The sequence below is a fragment of the Phocoena phocoena genome, chromosome 15, assembly GCF_963924675.1.
Source record: "Phocoena phocoena chromosome 15, mPhoPho1.1, whole genome shotgun sequence".
In the NCBI taxonomy this organism is placed as follows: Eukaryota; Metazoa; Chordata; class Mammalia; order Artiodactyla; family Phocoenidae; genus Phocoena; species Phocoena phocoena.
In genome coordinates, this window is record NC_089233.1 from 19,551,448 (window position 1) to 19,567,583 (window position 16,136).

General features: G+C 40.8%; 1 pseudogene; it reads left to right on the forward strand.

The window, feature by feature from the left end:
• Window positions 1-1,480: 1,480 nt before the first annotated feature.
• Window positions 1,481-14,640, forward strand: LOC136135292 (5'-AMP-activated protein kinase subunit gamma-1 pseudogene; annotated as a pseudogene).
• Window positions 14,641-16,136: the final 1,496 nt, after the last annotated feature.

A 16,136-nucleotide genomic window follows, 5' to 3' on the forward strand; every position in this document is an offset into this window, starting at 1 on the left:
GAAATCAGGAAAAACATGTAGCATTTTGGACTAAACGTCTGGGGGGATGATGGAAACATACTGGGGTGGGGGGGGACAGGTTTGTTAAAGGGAAATCGAGAATTCTAGTTTGAACATGTAAAGTTTGGAGTGCCTGTTAGATACCCAAGTGGTGGTGATAAGCAGGGAAACTAGGAGTGCGTTATCAGCCCGTAGGTCAGCGGTCCCCAACCTTTTTGGCACCAGGGACCGGTTTCGTGGAAGACATTTTTTCCACGGATGTGGATTGAGGGGTGTGGTTCAGGAGGTAATGTGAGCCATGGGGAGCGGCACATGAAGCTTCGCTCACTGGCCCACAGCTCACCTCCTGCTGTGCGGCCCGGTTCCTACCAGGACGTGGACCGCTGCCGGTCCGAGGCCCAGGGGTTGGGGACCCCAGCCGCAGGTGGTATTTACGGACATGAGACCTCAGATAACAGAGGAAAGGATTTAAGTGGAGTGATGTTGAAGTCTGAGGCCTGAACCCTGGGGCATATTTAGGGCAAGTGGGAAGAGGCGGAGGAACAAACAAATGGGCCAAACAGAGAGGGAACAGGAGGCAGGCTAAGATTTCAGTGCTGTGGAACACAGGAGAAGAAAGTGATTCATTGTGTCAAATGATGCTGAGAGGTTGAGGAAGATGACGACAGAGATGTGGGCATTGGATTGGCAAACCGCAGGTCATCGGCGACCTCCACTAGAGAGGATTCATGGGACTTGTAAAAATCTGATTGGAGAGGGCAATCATGGGGCCAAAAGTACAAGTGGAGGTCTACACATCACACATCTAAATATTTAAATTTTATCAGTCAAGCAAACTGCTAAATAAAATATTATTGTATTTATTACATATTGGAAGGCGAGATTCAAATTTAGAATTCTCCAACTCCTTGAGTTCCTTACCAGAAGGAACTGGCATAGAGAGAACTGGTACTCTGACCTGCTCCCCCAGCTTTTTCTTCTCTCCCTCTGGATTGAATATCCAAGTTCCACCTACACATGCTTCCCCAACCCTCCACCCTAGTCAACAGCCATCTCTGAGGCATAGAGATATATACACCACATCCCTTGGATCTGGGGAACAGCCCCTAATAGGCCCTGGGAGCTGGTTTGGGACCATTTAGACAGGGTCCTAGGCATCCTGAGTGAGGTCTGGGGAGGCGGCAAATCCAAAGGTTTGTGTTCCCCTCATGGGGAGGGGCATAGCCTGAGGGGGGCCCGAGTGGGGTCCTCTAAAGCATGGGGCTTAGGGGCAGTACTGGAATGGGTTAAAGAGAGAATGGGGATTATGAGGTGAAGCGGTGAGAAAGCAGTGTAGACAGCTCTTTGGAGGGACTTTTCCTATAATGGGGACGTAGCCGGAAGGAAAGGAAAAGCCAAAGAAAACTTAGTCTTTTTGCTTTTTAAAGACAGCACTTTTGCATGGTGATGGAAAGGATGAGTGGAGGAGAGGATGGGGATAATGTTGGGCCCACAGTCCTTCAGCAGGTGAGAGGAACAGGATCTAAGCCTCAGGGGGAGAGATTGGTACAGACAGTTCTTCCACTATTAGATGAGGGAGAGCAGATTCAAAGGGCACAGATGTAGGTAGCCTGGTAAATCTGGCAGTGGGAGGAAGAAAAATCATTCTTTTCTAATTGCTTCTCATGTTTACAATTACTTAGCAAATGAGATCATCCACTGAGAGTAGGGAGAGACAAGTTGTGAAAAGTTATCTGAGACACTTAATGGTTAAGATGGTAAATTTTATATTATTATGTATTTTACCATAATTAAAAATAATAATAATCTTAGGGAGTTCGCTGGTGGCTTAGTGGTTAGGATTCTGGGCTTTCACTGCCATATCCCAGTTCAATCCCTGGTCGGGAACTGAGATCCTGCAAGCCGTGTGACACGGCCAAAAGGAAAAAAAAATTTCAAGAGATGAAAAAAGGCTAATAAATAACCATCCTCCCCTTTTTCAAAAAAAAAAAGCTACCTGGGAAAACAGGAGAGTAAATATATTAGGGAAATGTAATATTAGAGGCAGTACTAGGAGCTTACTGGAGACTTATGGACATAAATTTAAAGCAAAACCAATAAGTTTTTCCTCTGCTACCTTCAGTTACCAGGGTACAAATAGGTGAAGCAGGCAGAAAGTTGGGTTAAGAGAATTTGATTGATGTAAGAAGATTTGTGACTTTAATTAAAAAATATTTAAGAAAAAAAAAAAATATTTAAGAGAATCTGATTGACTCAGACTAAAACTGAATGCTTCAAAACGTCTGGATTAGTAAACAACTTCAGATTTATGAGGTTTGTAAATAGTGTTTCAGTGCTTAGCAATTTTGTTTGTTTCATTTATGTCTGCCTTGTAAGACGTCTGAAGCACTGAAGAGAATCAAATCTGTAATTGTGGTTAAAAATGCCAAAGCTGGGCTTCCCCGGTGGCGCAGTGGTTGAGAGTCCGCCTGCCGATGCAGGGGACGCGGGTTCGTGCCCCGGTCCGGGAAGATCCCACATGCCGCGGAGTGGCTGGGCCCATGAGCCATGGCCGCTGAGCCTGCGCGTCCGGAGCCTGTGCTCCGCAACGGGAGAGGCCACAACAGTGAGAGGCCCGCGTACCGCAAAAAAAAAAAAAAAAAAGCCAAAGCTATGGGAATGTTATTAATCAAGTTTGTAAGTGATGCTAAATATTTAGGAGAATTTACTATGTCAAATCTACAAGTTAAGTTAGCACAGATATAAGAACAAATGAAAATGAGTCTAACTTTAGATAAGACTTATAAATACAACAATATCAGCTTTGAGCTATATGTTAAAGGCTTAGCGAAAATTGGGTTTTTACATTTAAAAATTTAGCAAATTGAGCATTAATTAAAATACAAGTAACTGTAAGTATACTCTTGTACTCACTAAGGCCCAAATTTAGATGCTGAAAATATGGCTATTCCCTATGAGATGCCATCTTATGCCAGTCTCACCATTTTATTTTCTCAGCACAGGTACCTACCTTCCATGTTCCAAAATTCCACTAAAATGACAGAAAAATATGCATTATTTACATATACAAAATCATTTATATTTAATATATATTATTTATATATAAAATATCTATATGGTCTGGCAAATTTTGCATATAGATCTATAACTGCCAAAACTAAGAAAGAGTCCTATTAGTAAATCAGAAATGATGAAGAATTCCTGTAAGATAGAATATATAAGGGTTCCAATCAACGACAAAACTAGGGTAGAGAAACTTGACACTAAACACTCCTGAGGGAAGGTAGCTCTTCCCAAGGAATCCAGGGGGAAATCCAAGATTAGAGTAAACACATAGAAGAGAGAGAGAGAGGTCTGCCTGGACAGTTGTTAAAGTAATTAAATACAGGGCTGCATTTGGCCTGGCTGGATCAGATATCGCCCTCTAGCTGGCAGCTCAAGGCAGATAAAGTTCCCAGGCTAAAGACCCCAGGACTACTTTTTGAATAGGGGAATAAATACCTTTCTTGGAGAAGGCTCTGAACTTGAAGGCTGGCCTGGATGGGGAAGCAGAGCCTTTCTTAACGGGGCCTCCAAAACAACAGGGACTGAGGTTGGGGAGGAAGAGAAAAGGTTGTCCCCAGTGCCTGGTCCTGTCACTGCTACCTGGGTAGCTCTCCAAGGTAGGATGCTTCAGAATAACTGCAGGGGCAGCCGAAGGAGGCAAGCAGTGCCCCAGAGAATACTCAGCTACCTACCAAGAAGGATAGACTATCTCGACCCCTAGAATATAAACCACCTGGTCTGGCAGTACATTTACCCCATCCCTTAAAATCCCAGGAATTGGCTCCGGAAATAAGAACAGGGATCCTCATTTGGATTAACAATGCTCCAGCTTCCAACACTGCAAGTTCTAGAGAAAGGAGTGGTGGATACAAGAAACATAGTGTTTATAAACACTAGTAAAACTTATGACTATATCTAAATAAATGTGGATATATTTATTGTGAGAAAAATTAAAAACTAGAACTAGAATTTCATAAGATTTCAACATTGGAGGGGGCAGGAAAGGGTCTGAAAGTAGGTTATGGCTTGAATTATTCCAAGGGGGCTGTAGAGGCAAAGTCAGTCTAGATACTGATGGGAAGATATCTGACAGGAGATTTAAGATGAATTGGAATGGGTCATGCAGGAGGCTTCTGGGGTGCGGGAAATATTTCATTTCTCAACGTAAAAATGTTAAGTTTTGTTTGCTTTATGTTTTTTTTTCCTGAGTGTCTTATATTTCTCTACATATGGTATTTTATAATAAAACATTTAAAAAATCAAGAGTGACTGCTAGATTTGGGATTTTCAAACCTGGCTGCATATACAACATGGGGAAGGTTTAAAAATACTGATGGCCAGAGCACACCCCAGACCAAATGAATTAGAATCTCTGGGATGGGGACACATGTATCTGAGAACCACTGTACTGAAAGAATAAAAATAAACAAATTCAATGGGAGGAAACAGTAATCACGATCAATGTTAATGGGTTAAATTCGCAAAGTAAAAGAACTCAACAAGATCACCGAGATCCAAGTTTCCTTCATTTCTCAGGTTTCCTATCTTAGTATTGGCTCTGTTCTCAAATTCCTTGTGGCTACAGGACTGCTGTAGGAATGTTATCCCTATGTGCTTTTAGGTTTATATTAAGAGGGAAAGAACTCTTGAGTGTATGCCAGATATCTCAGCAAAACCTTCATGGCATCTCTTTTCTTCTACTGTGATCATGTGCTTAACCCTGAGCTAATCACTGTGACCAGGAGACTTTGGTTGGCCAGGCCTACATCACAGGCATGCCCACCCCCTGCCCCAAACTCGGGGTGCAGTCAATATTGCCAGAACTACATGGGATGAAAGTGTGGGGGAGAGCTGGAGCCTCAGGCAAAACCCAGAAGCTGTTAGCAGAAGTAGAGTGAATGGAAGCTGGGCAACCAAAGAGAAAAAAAAATTCCATAATGGAAATATAGATTCAAGGCATTAGAAAACACTAAAAACTAAACCAAAGTGGGTAGGTTCAAAGTGGAGGTTAAGGAGATGGAAACTGGTTAAAAAAAAATATCCTGCCCTACAGAAACAGTTGTCTGTGGGCTTGACTGAGGCCAGAGAAGAAGCTATTAAGGACAGTGGACAAGCTGAGTCAATCTCCATGGCTACCAGTCCATCCTATATCCCCAAATATGTATCTGCAGCTCAGATTTCTCTCTCCACGTTTATATACACACTTGCCTTCTGGACAACTATACTACATGCCTAAGAGGCAGTTCAAATTCATCATGTCCAAAACTTAATTACCAAAAGACGCCAACTCTCCTCTTCTTAAATTCCTTTTCTTCGTTAATTACCTCAGGCTCTAAACCAGGAACGCAGAATCATCTTTTAATTCCTTCCTCTCTCACCTCCATGTCTCATCTTTCTCTAAGAATGGTTTCTATCTCCATTCTTCATCAAGATTTAGCACAATTGTAATTTAATCTTTGGGTAATTTGTTTGAATAGTGATCACTCCCACCAGGCTGGATCCAGGACAATAGGCCCATTGCAGTCTTTCCATTTTTGTATCCCCAAATCTGAGCTCTGTTACTGGCATTCAGTACTGGCGAGTATTTGTAGAAAGGTTAAAATCAAGTCTGCCAGCATCCAGTTTTATGCGCCATCTTCCAAACTCAAAACTATATTACTACCTGAGTAATCTTCTGAAAATACAGATCTGACCCTATTTTCCCCTCTGTTTAAAATCTTTGCAGCTTTCAATGACCCCCTCATTCCCTAAAGGAAAGCAGTGTTTCTTAAACTTTCAGTGTCTAATAACTACTTATTAGCTCTCTGGAGCATATTGAAAACCTCCAATTTTAGGTAAACATTCATAAAATTTTTAAATAATAAAATTAGTATAAACTAACTTAAAAATTAATAATATTCAAGTATCCCTTGTTATCCAAGCCTATTTATCTCCTGAGTTTGAGTTTGGAAATCAAGTTCATAGAGCAAGAGATACATATACTTGGTACCTGAATTCTGGATAACAAGTAGCAAGAGTTTGGATAGTGCAGTATACCAGGCCTACTAAAAAGAAATATTCAAATATACTCAGATCCTGAGTTTGGGTAGGGAGAGTTGAAATAGCAAAAGTAGGATGATGAGAAATATCAAGTCAGCGAAAGGGATACTGTTATTTGCAATCAATCATTAAAGTATATAACATACACACATATATATGTGCATCTGGATTAATGACAGATTCCATTTATTTTGTTCTGCTAAACTAGAGAGCATAACTAAGAATTATGGGCAGCAAATGCTTGGTGGCCCTACAGACGGTTGTGTATATTTGGATGGGACCTATACCTAGAAAAAGTGGTGAAGTCTTTCACTAAAGGCCACTTTTACAAGCAAGTAAGTCAAAGAATATACCTTATTCAAAGGCTGGATTGTTGGATGTTTTAACTTGGATGGTAGTTGCAAATGAATTTCTAATGTTTTTTGTTTGGGTTCAGCTCTGGAAAGAATTTCTCCATGTTTTCTGCCATAGTGAATGGTTTTTAAATATGCCCAACAATATGTTGTTGATGTCTTTCTCCAGAAAATGAAAAAAATCAAGTATTAGGAAAGAGTCAATGCCTGCTAACAAAGCCTCTTCACCACAGTTCAATTTCCTGGTATCTTATCCTTGGCACTGAATGTCCTAAGAGGTTAGGCCTGAAGTGAGAGGTTTGAGCTTTTCAAGCTACTGCCCAGGGCATGTTGACACCCACTTGAAATCACTGAGATAACATTTCCTTACAACACTGGTAATGACCCAGATTTGTGGTTTCTGGCTTTCCCTGGCATTATTGGTGTTATAAAGAAGTCTTATCTCCTCCCTCCTTTCAATTATTCACATGAGTACCTTCCCCTTGGATAGCCAGCATGCTTTAGGGTGGAGAAACAGTTTTAGTACACACCGCCCATTTCTTCACAAAACACACGGGAAAGACATGTGCTCCCTGATGGAGATTTGATTGTGCTAACAATTTGTGTTAGTTCTTCAACACTTAGAGAAGATCAGCACGCGTAACTGTTCTTGGTAAATAAAACAGCGTGCAATTTTAGCACCTGGATACAACTATTTTTGAGTAGTCAAGTGAGGTACGTGGCAAAAATGGCCCTAATCCTTCATCCCTCCTTATGTCCATGCCCTCTGTCACAGTGTGGTAGCACCCTCCCACTCTACCTCTGAGCTGGCCATGGGACTTGCTGTGGCCCAATGGGACTTGCTGTGGCCCAATGGGACTTGCTGTGGCCCAATGGGACTTGCTGTGGCCCAATGGGATTTGCTGTGGCCCGATGGGATTTGCTGTGGCCCGATGGGATGGTAGCAAATGTGACAAAGCAGAGACCTGAAGAGTGCTTGCGTGTTTGGACTTGCTTGTTCTTGTTCCTCTGCCTTTGCCATAAGCACATGCTTGGGCCAGCCTGCTAGAAGATGAGATGCATAGAGTAGAGTTACCCGACTTGTCCCAGCCAAGTCTATCCCAGACAAGCCGTGCTGATACCCAGACACATGAAAGAACCCAGCTGAGAGGAGCAGAGCTGCCTACACCACCCACAGCCAGGACTGGCTTCATGGCTATGGGGCCTTTGTAGTCACACAGGGTCCTGTGCTAAGAAAAGTCCCATGCTTGGTTTCATATTCTGCTGTCATGACCCTGAAATTCTTAATCACTTTCGAATAAGGGGCCATGCATTTTTATTTTGCACTGAGCTCCACAAATCATGTAGCTGGTCTTGCCCACGTTCTAGCATGACACCTGGAGGAGCCTAGCTGAGATGGGGAGGAGCCTCACGGGCCTACAGACTCATGAGATTAATCAATTCCTACTGTTGAAGTGACTAGGGTTTGTAGTTGTTTTACATTTTGTAGCAATAGACACTGACACACCAAGCCTTTTCTTGCTGGACGCATGGCTGGTCCTCCATCAGCATTACCTCAAATACACTTCTAACCTGCATCATATCTCACAAAAATATTAGATTAATTGATAATGAGAATTCAAAATTATAAATTATGTCTTTCTCATTCATATAGCCACCACGGAGATCTTTTCCCACAAGTGGTTTCACTCAACTGTAAAACAAAATATTGGCTCTCATCAGTACAACAGTAGTAGTTCCACCATCTTTGTGTGCCATTTGTGCTATGCAGACTATCCTGACATTAGGTTTGCTTATGGCTACTTTGGCTTTCTTCCTCAGCATTTTATTTGTCCTGAATTTGAGGCTGGTTTTATAAGCATGTTGGCCATAGCATGACTTGTATCTGTTGATGCTGTTGCCTTGGCGTCTTTGCATTTAGAAATAAAATTAATCAATTTCATACCAGAAAATATTATTTTGTGCTTGGTCCCAGAAAAACAACTGGTTGACCTATAAGGTTATGCTATTTTGGAAATGATGTAAAATCTCTGAGAGCATCACGAGCTCTCTGACAGAGTTTTCTAATACAGAGTGCACAAGGGGGGATAAATCCCTTGTTCAACAAAATCCAGCTTTTAGATATTCATAGCCACACTTCCCGTTCACACTTTCCCTTTCAGCCGCTTGGGTGAGATAATCACGTTCACAGATGCTCTTGTCCCAATAGATCCTGAAGTCCTGTTCACTAATTATGCTTCAGAATTGTAGAGTTTATACTACTATTTTGATCATTGCTTTTCCACTTCAATGAACCACTTTTTAGTCATTAATCTATTTTTGTTAATCAGAGCCATAACACAATAATAACAACAAAAAATGCCAATTTTACACACATAAACCATAATATTCCAATGATATAGTTAAAATAAACTATATCCTAGTAACTGATTTTAACTACATCTTGTTAAGTGTCTGACCGATTTGATCCGTCCATATGTGTGAACCATTATTAAGAACATAATGGTATCTGATACTTTTTCTTCCATTTCAAATTCATAACATTTTAAAGAACATATCTTTTTATTACTTGTGCCACAGAAGCTGCTTGAGGACCATTAGTTGTACAGATTCATGGATCATATTTTAGAAACACTGACCTAAAAGGCCTGAACTCTTTGACACGATACATAAGCCATTTCGTAATCTAGTCCCTTGATTCATATCAAACAATAGTTGTTATTAGTGTGTATACACACACACGTTGTTATTAGTATAACAATAACAATAGCAACAACAACACTTTCTATTTACTGAGACCTTAAATGATGCCATGTGATCAGGTGCCTTTCTAAGCATTTAAAAGGGATTCTCTTATTTCAAACTCACAGTAACCCTAGGAGGTAGGTACTAGTTTGTTATTATGAATTTACAGATAGGGAATTATGAATATTACAGAGGTACTTGCTCAAAATCACAGAGCTAGTAAGACGCCAAGCAGGAATCTGATTCCAGGCTTGTCTAATTCTCAAGGACTATATTACCCGGCCCCCACCCTGCCTCTTCAACCTCCCCTTCCTGTACTCTCTCACAAACGCTCGCAGCCTCTGTATGCCTCAGCGAGGCCACACTACCTTCCAGTCCCCAGAGAAGATGTCTTCCACCTGTGTCTGTGCCCATCTTATTCCTTCTGTCTGGAATGCCCTCCGCTTTTCCCCCCCGTCACCCTTGTGAACTTTCATTCACCCTTCAGCACCCAATTTAAGAGTCTCCTCTATGAAGACTTTCCTTCCACCCACACCCCAGATTTTTACCTTGTCTGTAATATCAGCCTAACTTTTATTTCTTTCTATTCTCCAGACAAAGATGCAAAAATGTCTAGAGTGACAGCTGAGTTATTAAGAATTATAAGATGACAGAACATAATTTACTACATTGTACCTGATTGTTCCCTGGTCTATCATTAGTTGACTCCAGTTATTGATTTACGCCTCAATGAATAGGCAATTCCTTACCTTAAAATGTTATTCTCAGCTGGTCAGAGAACAGAATTAATTTTTATTGCATCTATAATAGCAACTAGTTAACTTCACGAGGCACAGGGAATACATTCTCTATTTTACCCTCTCCAATTTACTATCTGAGAGTGAGATCCATGATAATAAGTAAAATTTCTAAATTAACTGTCTCTAAGAACTGGTAGGGATATTGTTTTATGGATACTTAGAAAACACAGCTCTATCAAGGTGGCAAGAGTATATCTTTAGGTCTGCTGGTAATTAAGGAAGCTGTAAGTTAATCAGTTATATTCTCTCTGAAGAGAAAGTAGGGGCTTCCCTGGTGGCACAGTGGTTAAGAATCCGCCTGCCAATGCAGGGGACATGGGTTCGAGCCTTGGTCCAGGAAGATCCCACATGCTGCAGCAAGTAAGCTCATGTGCCACAACTACTGAGCCTGCTCTCTAGAGACCACGAGCCACAACTACTGAGCCTGCGTGCCACAACTACTGAGCCTGCACTCTAAAGCCCACGAGCCACAACCACTGAAGCCCGTGCATCTAGAGCCTGTGCTCCGCAACAAGAGAAGCCACTGCAAAGAGAAGCCCACGCAACGCAACGAACAGTAGCCCCTGCTCGCCACAACTAGAGAAAGCTCACATGCAGCAACGAAGACCCAACGCAGCCAAAAATAAATAAATTAATTAATTAATTTTAAAAAAGAGAAAGTAGAAGGTGGTGGTTTAGAGCAATGGTCTCTAAACTCTTTTGAACACTCACTTCAGCAGTAGACATGTGAACCTTCACCCCCTCAAATGTGTATTTATTTATAGTTTATGTATGTGTACTACTGAATTAACATTCAGTATGGAAAAACATTCAAAAAACATACAAAACATTCATGAAATGGAAACGAAAAGGAATGAGGTAAGGAATAAATAAAAATAGAAGTTCCACTATTTTCCTTCCTTACCCAGTGGATCATCTTGTGTACCTGCTGGGATACATTCACACGACCAGCAGAAGACTCATTGGACAAATACCAACTGGCCCCGGTGGATCCAGATGCTGGGCTCACCCTAGTGGTCCTCAGCACCTGGTTGGCCCCTGTGGACCCAGGATCCAGGTCCAACCATGCAGACTCTGGTCCCAGATCCATCACTGCAGACCCAAGCACCAGGCCTGCCTGGTGAACCCGGGCTCCAGGTCCACCCCCAAGGACCCAGGCACAAGGTCTTCCCACCTGCTGACCCAGGCACCAGGCCTGCCCACTTATGGATATCACCTAGAATCTCTGGATGGGCTGACTGGTGAAGGGCTTTGCCTACTGAAGCCAGTCTATAAAGGCATTCTTCAAGGTGTAGACACCAACACAAGGCCACAAGGATCATGAATAATGGAGAAAACATGACACCACCAAAAGAAACTAATAAAACTCCAATGACTGACCCTAAAGAAATGGAGATCTATGAACTGTCTGACAAAGAATTCAGAATAATCCTCTTAAAGAAATTCAATGAACTACAAGAAAATGCAGATAAATAAATGAAATTAGGAAAACAATGCATGAACAAAATGAGAGGTTCAACAAAGAAACAGAAACTATGTATTTAAAAAAAGTAGAAATTCTAGAGTTGAAGAACACAATAATTGAACTGAAGAATTCAATAGAGAGCTTTGGCAGATTTGACCAAGCAGAAAAAAGAATTAGTGAGCTAGAAGGCAGATCATTTGAAATCATCCAGTCAGAGAAGTCAAAGAAAAAAGAATGAAAGAGTCAAGAAAGCCTATGTGAATCATGATATACCATTAAAAGAAACAGTTACGTATTATTGGAGTCCCAGAAGAAGAGGGGGAAAGGGGGAAAAGAAAGCTTAGTTAAAGAAACAGTGGCTGAGAACTTCCCAAACCTGGGGAGAGATTTGGACATCCAAGTTCATGAAGCTAATAGGTGACTGTAAAATTTCAACACCCAAATCATGTTTTCCAAGACAACTTAGAATAAAATTGTCTAAAATCAAAGAAAATGAGATAATTTTTAAAGAGAAAAAAAAATCTCACCTATATGGGAACCCCCATAAGGCTATTAATGAATTTCTCAGCAGAAACCCTGTAGGGCAGAAGAGACTGGGATAATATATTCAAATTACTGAAAGAAAAAAAAAAACTGTCAAGAACACTTTACCTAGCAAAATTGTCTTCGAGAAATGGAGAGAGAAAGATTTTCCCAAACAAACAGAAGCTGAGGGAGTTCATCATGACTAAACCTGTCTTACAAGAATCGCTGAAACGAGTTCTTCAAGCAGAAATGAAATAACATGAAAATATAAAAGATACTGGTAAACGTAAGTATATAGTCAAATTCAGAATACTCTAATACTGTTATATGGTGGTGTGTTAATCAATTAACTCTAGTATAAAGGTTTAAAGGACAAAAGTATTAAAAATAACAATAGCTACAATAATTTGTTAGTGAATATACAATATAAAAGAGGTACATTGTGACATCAAAAACATAAAATATAGGGTAGGAATAAAAGAATAGAGCTTTTGTATGCAGTCAAAGTTAAGTTATCAACTTCAAATACACTGTTACGTCTACAAGATGTTTTATTTAATACTCATGATAACTACAGAGCAAAAACCTACAGTAGATACACAAAAGATAAAGAGAAGGGAGTCAAAGCATTCAATTATGGAAAATCACCAGTACAGAAAGAAAGACAGCAAAAAAGAAAGGAAAAAGGGAACTACATAACAGCTGGAAAACAATTAATGAGATGGCATTAGTAAGTCCTTACCTATCAATAGTTACTTTCAATGTAAATGGATTAAATTCTCCAATCAAAAGGCACAAAGTGGCTGAATGGATTAAAAAACAGAAACCAACTTTATGCTGCCTCCAAGAGACTTACTTCAGACTTAAGGACATGAACAGGCTCAAACTGAAGGGGTGGAAAAATATATTCCATGCAAATGGAAACCAAAAGAGAGCAGGAGTGGCTATACCTATATCAGACAAAATAGACTTTAAGTCAAAAGTGTTAACAAGAGACAAAGAAGGTCACTATATAATGATAAAGGGGTTAATTAATAAAGGAAATACAGCAACTGTAAATATATATACAACCCAAATCAGAGCACCTAAATATATTAAGCAAATACCAGTAGATGTGAAGGGAGAGATAGACAACACTGCAATAATAGTAGGAGACCTCAATACCCGACTTTCAATGATGGATAGATTATCCAGACAGAAAATAAATATGAAACGTTGGACTTGAACTACACCTTAGACCAAATAGACCTGACAAACACGTATAGAATATTCTACCCAACAGAAGCAGAATACACATTCTTCTAAAGCACACATGGAACATTCTCCAGGATAGATCATATGTTAGATTACAACACAAACCTAGCAAATCGCAACTGTAAGATGATTGAAATCATACCAAGTATATTTTTTGACTGATATGAAACTAGAAATCAGTTACAAGAGGAAAACTGGAAAATTCACAAATGTGTGGAAATTAAACAACACACTCTTGAGCAACCAATAGGTCAAAGAAGAAATCAAAAGAGAAACCAAACAATATCTTGACACAAACACAAATGAAAACACAACATACCAAAACTTATGGGATGCAGCAAGACTAGTTCTAAGAGGGAAGTTTAATGCAATAAACATCTCTATTTAAAAAAAAAAAAAAAAGCAAGGTTCCTAAAGTGAATGAACCCAGCCAGTGCCTCTTGCAATGGAGATGGCCACGTCTTGAGAGTTACCAACTCTGGAAAAATGAGCGTCCTCAAGAGACCCCAGAATCTAACAAAGCATATACACTTCCTTTATAGTCTCTTGCTGCTATGACTTGATTCTCACAAGCTCCAATTTGGTTGTATTTGCTACTTCCCTGCAGGTGAAGAAAGCTTTCTTTGCTTTGGTGACTAATGGTATACAAGCTGCCCCTTTCTGGGACAGCAAAAAGCAAGGACTTGTGGGCATGTGGACTACCACTGATTTCATCAATATCCTGCACCGTTACTATAAATCAGCCTTGGTACAGATCTATGAGTTGGAAGAACACAAGACAGAAACTTGGAAGGAGGTGTACATACAGGACTTCTTTAAACCACTTGCCTGCATTTCTCCTAATGCCAGCATGTTTGATGCTGTCTCTTCATTAATTCAAAACAAGATCCACAGGCTGCCAGTTGTTAACCCAGAATCAGGCAATATCTTGTACATCCTCATCCACAAATGCAGTCTCAAGTTCCTCAAATTGTTTATCACTAAGTTCCCAAGCCAGAGTTCATGTCTAAGTCTCTGGAAGAGCTACAAATCAGCTTCTATGCCAACACTGTTATGATCTGCTGTATGTGGCTCTGGGCATCTCTGTACAGCACCAGTTCTCAGCCCTGCCAGTGGTGAATGCGAAAGGTCATGTGGTAAACATCTTTTACAAGTTTGATGCTATCTATCAGGCAAGACCTACAACAACCTAGGTGTGTCTGTAGCCAAAGCCCTGCGACATCAATCACATCACTATAAATGTGTCCTCGAGTGCTACCTGCATGAGACTCTGGAGACCATCATCAATAGGCTGGTGGAAGCAGAGGTTCACCAGCTTGCAGTGGTGCATGAGAGTGATGTGGTCAAGGGAATTGTATCATTATCTGACAACCTGTAGGACCTAGTGCTTACAGGCAGAGAGAAGCAGCTCTGAGCTGAGGGAAGAGGGCAAGCAGCACCAGCGGATGTGCCTCACTCACTGCCTGCCTAAAGCTCTGGGAATCACAGATAAAACCTTGTGACTGTTCCGTGCTCAGGAGCCCCCCTACCCTTCTACCTGGAAGCTGGAGAATGCATGGGGAAAGGAAGGAGAATAAATTTTTAGGTGTCCTTAACCTCACAGTACTCAGAAAAACTTTCAGTCTAGCCCATCCTAGTTCCTACCCTCTTATTCATATCCCCCTTTCTGGGCAAACTCTGGGCTCTGTGCCCCCCCCAGAAAATTCTGATCTCTAAGAGATCCCTGGGCTTCACTTAGCCTTAGCCTCTATATCTGCCTCTGACTCCACTATAAGATAACAGCACCATAGAACTCTTCATAAAGATACTTTCATTCATCCTGCTTCATGTTGGGTGAAAGAGGCTAAATTCATTTTGTGACATTTCTTCCCACAATGGGAGTGGGGTGGATCATTGGGAGGAGGGTTTTGGGGTGTCTATGCTGTATGCATGTGAAGGGAGATGGGAGTTGGTGAAAGAAGAAGGCAGAGCGGTTAGCTGAGGCTATTGCTTTTCATGGTGAACCTAATTAAAATGATAAGAACCCATCCTGAGGGTTGTCTTTTCGTCTTGTTTATGGTTTCCTTTGCTGTGCAAAAGCTTTTAAGTTTCATTAGGTCCCATTTGTTTATTTTTGTTTTTATTTCCATTTCCATAGGAGGTGGGTCAAAAAGGATCTTGCTGTGATTTATGTCATAGAGTGTTCTGCCTATGTTTTCCTCTAAGAGTTTTACAGTGTCTGGCCTTACGTTTAGGTCTTTAATCCATTTTGAGTTTATTTTTGTGTATGGTGTTAGGGAGTGTTCTAATTTCATTCTTTTACATGTAGCTGTCCAGTTTTCCCAGCACCACTTATTGAAGAGGCTGTCCTCCGTTGTATATTCTTGCTTCCTTTATCAAAGATAAGGTGACTATATGTGCATGGGTTTATCTCTGGGTTTTCTATCCTGTTCCATTGATCTATATTTCTCTTTTTGTGCCAGTACCATACTGTCTTGATTACTGTCATACAGAGTGAAGTAAGTCAGAAAGAGAAAAACAAATACTGTATGCTAACACATATATATGGACTCTAAAAAAAAAAAAAGGTTCTGAAGAACCTAGAGGCAGGACAGGAATAAAGATGCAGACGTGGAGAATGGACTTGAGGACATGGTGAGGGGGAAGGGTAAGCTGGGACGATGTTAGAGAGTGCCATGGACATATATACACTACCAAGTGTAAAATAGATAACTAGTGGGAAGCAGCCACATAGCACAGGTAGATCAGCTCGGTGCTTTGTGACCACCTAGAGGGGTGGGATAGGGAGGGTGGGAGGGAGACGCAAGAGGGAGGAGATATGGGGATATATGTATATGTATAGCTGATTCACTTTGTTATAAAGCAGAAACTAACACACCATTGTAAAGCAATTATATACTCCAATAAAGA